Below are 5,369 nucleotides of genomic sequence, written 5' to 3'. Positions count from 1 at the left end.
TGCCACAGCCCTGAGGTGTTCAGCTATGGCCGTGCAGCTGGTAAAAGTAAGCAGCCTAATAGCTGATAAATGTCACCTGGGTTAGCACAAATCATCCTTCACTCAGTGTTTTTCCCATTCTTCCCATCCTCTTTCATGACAAACACTTTGAAATAAAGTTACATAAGCAAAAACTGGTAGTTCACATCCACGACAAATTACGAGCATGAACTACGTGACAACTTTACATATTTACAAGGCTTGGAGGAGGCATTTGGATCATCAAGAGCCCTAACCACATGGTTCTTAATATGCATTTCCAGCTCTCAGGGATATGATGAAGAGTGTTTTCACACTGCTGGCTGAGCACTAATGGATTTGGAGCTGTTAACTGTAGTCCACAGGCATCCTGAGATGGTGAGCTAATGTGCATTTAATTTTGCTCATTTGGTTTAAGCACGACCAGGTTTAGTTATAACACTGTAGTGTCAGCACCAACCATCTGGGGGTTGAACACTGTGAGAAAAGGGTATGAGTGATCGGTGAAACCCTTTGAGAAGGGAAAATTTAAAGAAAAGCAGAAGAAAAACAGAAGAGAAACAGGCAGGGATAAGAAATAGAAAAACATCAGAGAAACAACAGCAATAACAGGCAGTGACAAAATAAAGCACCAAAAAGGAGGGCCTTGAATAAATATCAACATGTCTGGTTGCTCCACACATCTGGGTAAAGACTGGGTGCTGCAAAGAAACTCAATGAAAACATTAATATTAGCAAACTGAGAAATGCCAGTGTTCCTGTTTTAGATATCAGCCCTCAAATTAGGATTTGAGTACTGGATCCTCTCCTGGAAAAAGAGCAATTCTAAAACCATTCAGTTAGTCCTGGAAACATTTAGGGGCTCAATGGCCATTAAGCAGCTTATGTTAAGTTTCCTTCCTGAAAAGCATTCAAAATACAGTATTTCAAAACAAAGGGGGGAGGAAATGCTTTTCAGGGAAGAAACGTAACATAAGCTCCCTTGATATTTTACTGTGAACTTTCACCGGTAAGTTTTGTAAGTTATAACGGGCTGGCAGGATGTTAGCCCAGGAATTAAAGGATGACAAACCAAACATTGATACAGAATCACAGAGTTTTCTGAGTAGGAAGGGACCCACAAGGATAGTGTACAGAAAAACAAGATCATCTCAGGCTTTTAGAAGTGTTGCTACCAGCAGAAAGAGAGTCCAAAGAACCAAAAGGGTCAAAGACATGAAGAGTAGAATATCTGAGCAGAGACACCTCTTCTGCAAACCAGGAACACGATCGTCTTCCTCAGCTCTTGATGTGCACCTCAGGTACATCCCAGCATGTAAGGACCTGAAACCCAGACACATTCCCAGGGAGAATACAAGCAGAAAAAAGTGCCTCCAAGTACTTCAGGGTGAAGGAAAAACAAGAATGCATTACTGTGTCCAAAGCTGTAAGCACAGACCAGCAACCAGACTGACACCACTTCGTCTGACTGGAACCAGCACAGAACAGCATCCTGGCAGGGAGACCATGGACCAGCCCCAGCGTGAAATACTCTTGGCACTAACAAATGGACCAACCATAAAAAAATCTCAATAGATCATTTTCATCCTTATAAATTTTGTTACTAATGATTTCACATCAGTCCAAAAGAACCTTCCATAGCTCTTACCCTGGCGGGGCCTGAAGCAAGGCCAGCTCTGAGCAGACAGTAGGTATATGCCCCTAATTTTTAAGATCAACTGTGTAATACAGCTTTGTCATCACCAGCAACAAAGACTCTCCCAAGAGGAAACCTTGGAGAGCCTGGGGGGGACTTTTAGAATCACATTAAAATATGTCTGGTCTTTAGCATTGGCCTGAATTTCGCTGTTTTTCATGTGGTAATGCAAACTGAAGACAGAGGAAAATCCACCATCTTTGAGTGACTCAAAACAAGCATCAGTTTAAACTGCAATGTCAGATGTACAAGTGGAGTATAGATTCAGAACCTGCTGGCAAATTAATATTTAACAGGAATCTTAGGACTTTAAAAGTGTGCTGCACACTGCAGGCTTTTTTATATTAAAGGAAAGAAACTAAATACCAGCTAAGGTTTTATTATGCATTCATACACTACTTATAATGGGACATTTGTGGAGTGGTCCCTCATACCAAGGTCCTGCAGCAGTTTAGGCCAGGTAGGAGCAGGGATCACAACAGAGGTGAGCTGCCTCCACCACACTAAAGCTGCATCTCACATGTGTGAACACCACCCCGAAGCTGGATGCTGCAAGGGCCAAGCTGTGTCCTGAGCTGAATCAGCTCATTTGGCCTGGGTACTGGGATGGTGTTTTGCAGTAGAAATTGCAGACAAATCCAGAAGGATTAGTGGCTGGAGAGCAGGAGTTGAACTGAGAAACCTGCTCCTCCTGCCAAATAAATGCAGCAAATGAGTCTTGGGGAATCAAGTAGAGGGTGTTATGTGAAGGAAATGAGTACCACTGTCTCCTATAATGAGGGCCCCAAAGGACTGGTTGCACCAATTAAATTAAATCAATTTCATAGCCAATATTGCACTATTGCACAATCATCTGTAGAAAGTGATATTTCAATTAAGAGAATTTTCTCTCAGTTTAGATTAAGACAGTTCACAGTAAATTTTTTAAAAATTAATTTAAACCATTGCTGAAGTGAAATCCGAGCCTTGACAGCACACCATTAGCTGATTTCATGCAAGCCTAGAAAAAGTAACTTCTCAGCAAGATACATAAAGTTATGAGAAAGATTTTTGGGGTTTGTGAGAAGACTTATTATTGCCACTTTTCTAAAATTCATTTCTAAAGCAATGTGAGACTTCCCTTTATTGTGGCTGGCTTTGTGCTTGAGTGCTGCTAAGCAGTTTGTGTACTGAAAAGGGGTTTTTTGCTGATAAAAGATACTGAGAATTCTCTTAAGCTTGGAAAATTAAATGGCCGATGAAGATCTATCAACTTCCAAACATTTTTTTTTAATTAACTTATGAATTCATACAACCAATTATTGCACAGCAGTTTAAAATCTTCAGAAGATTTTTTTGTTTGTTTTTATAGGAGAAAGAAACTCTTGAATGGCAAAACTGGTGAATAGTGTTTGTAGGTAAGCCTGTCCATCAGAAGCAAGAACATTCAGAATTTAAGCATTCAGTCAGACTGACACAGATTTACTGCAAAAAGCAAAAGCATACAGACATTTGAGTTAAGCTGCCTTGTGGGAATACCTATTGGAGTTTTCTTCCCCTGCAGTGAGGTTTTATTGTCACCTCATCTCAGGCAAGGTCCACTCTTGGAATATTTGCCAGTATAATCATCTTCTATGTATATACGGGGAAGGAGGGAGCAAGGAGAGGAGAGAGGGAGGAAACAAGGGAGAGGAGGAGTGAGATCACAGGGCATTTTTAGACTTGCCAGCATAGATACACTTCTGTTGGAAAGTCACTTTAGCTAACCTCATTTGTTTTATTCCTTGTTTTATCATATACCTGGTATAAATAACAATGCTAAGTGTAACTTTTTGCTGTTAGAAGCTTATAAAGACTCAAACTATTACACAACTGTGAGCAATGAACCTACTGCTCATCTAGAGGTTATCTGAGCTGTAGTGAATGGTTTTTCATGTCTCCTCAGCTCGGTTTCATACAAAGTGCAGTGGCTTGCATTATTTCAACTCAGATGGTTTGAGATAGCACTGATAGCAAGGTAGGAATCACTGCATCCACATTCTGCAAAAAAAACTTTCTGTCTGGGAGCAAACTAAGTCACAGCTTCTGCACTGAAAACCTTTTGAACCACTTCAAAGTCTTGCGTGTGCCTGATGGTGTCATGAGAGGGCTGGGCTGTAAAGCTACACCAGATGGCTTCTAGAGTAGCCTATGACCATGACCCAAGAAGGTACATCCTATGGCTCCACTTGCATTGTTCTGTTATGATTTCTGATCATTTCTCCATCCCTCTTATGAACTGGCAGAAATATCAGCCCCCAAATCACAGATGAGCAACGATCCAGTCCTGCCCCTCTGATCCTTCCAGACCTCAGCTCCCTGTGTCCCTTCTTTGAAGCCATACTGGTACAACTCGTGTAAGCAGTTCCAATGTATTAAACTATTCCCTGGGGAGCTTTCCTCACCTAGAAAAGTCGATAATGTCCTTTTTTCAGTTAAGCATTCATTAGTTTTCTGTATGCAAGCCATTGAGTGGGCAGGGAAGAGCAGAAGGATGTGTATTGAGAAGACACAATGTTCTCCTCTGGCAATGTGGGAAGACTGGCACATCATAATGCTCAGGAATAATAATTGCACCTCTAGCACTTCACTACCTACTTGATCAATGTTTAATAAAGATTTAACATACTGATGTTTTTGAAAAGTCACCATCAGTCCAGATACACTGCTTGTGAGGGTCAGGAAAAGGGCAATGGAGCAGAACTCTTAAAAATGGCTCAGTAAGAAATTTGATTGAAACAAATAGAGTTGAAAAGCAAGTTATTATTTCTGACTTTTGCTACCAAAAAGCAAAATTTCAAATAAAAAAAAAAAAGGAACATATTTCCAACAAAAACACTGCAATAGCAGGAATAGTAACTGTCATTTGAGTGACTTGTGTTGCCCCTGACATAGGCCAAGCTCTGTGGTCCAGTTGTACATCACATCATGCCTGAAGATATCATTCCCCCTCAGTCATGAAAACCATTGCGTCTGGGGAACCTGGCTTACAGGGCAAAATGGGGGCTTGAGGAAAACAAATGGCAGCTTCCTGAACAATTTGGCACAGCACTTCCAAAACCAAAGGCACCAGTCTTGGCTGTACTATCTCTGTTTTCAATGAAAAGCACCTATTTCTGCCAAAATGCTATTGAAGTTCAGGTGATTATTTTACTATATCTTAATTGATTGAATATGTTACCTCTCAATTTTTGTGAATTACCTTCCTTGAACCATTGGAGGCAATGATGGACTAATCTTTCTTCTTACATTAAATGTGGTGCTATGGTACTTGACTAATTTTGCTAGACTTTCAAATCTAATAATAGCATTCTACTTAATTGATTTAGTCTTTCTCAATTCCACTTAAATTAGCTTTCTGCTTTAATTAAATCACAACATATTTTATGCCAGGAGAGAATTGGTCATTTTTACCTGCTGGTATAATTACAAAGTATCACCACAATGCACAAGAGAATCCTGAGGTCTTTAGCTATAAATAAGCTTAAGAGTTCATTTTATGCTTCTGTTTTCCCTCCAATATTTATAGCATATTTGCATTGCTGATATGTTTTATGCTGCTATGTTTTACAGCGTTTTGCAGACAGTCTTGCAATTCTCAGTATGCAATAATAGGAATTAAATATTTATGGTTGTG

This window comes from Aphelocoma coerulescens, chromosome 1, assembly GCF_041296385.1.
Source record: "Aphelocoma coerulescens isolate FSJ_1873_10779 chromosome 1, UR_Acoe_1.0, whole genome shotgun sequence".
NCBI classification, from domain to species: domain Eukaryota; kingdom Metazoa; phylum Chordata; class Aves; order Passeriformes; family Corvidae; genus Aphelocoma; species Aphelocoma coerulescens.
This window is presented reverse-complemented; position numbering follows the sequence as displayed.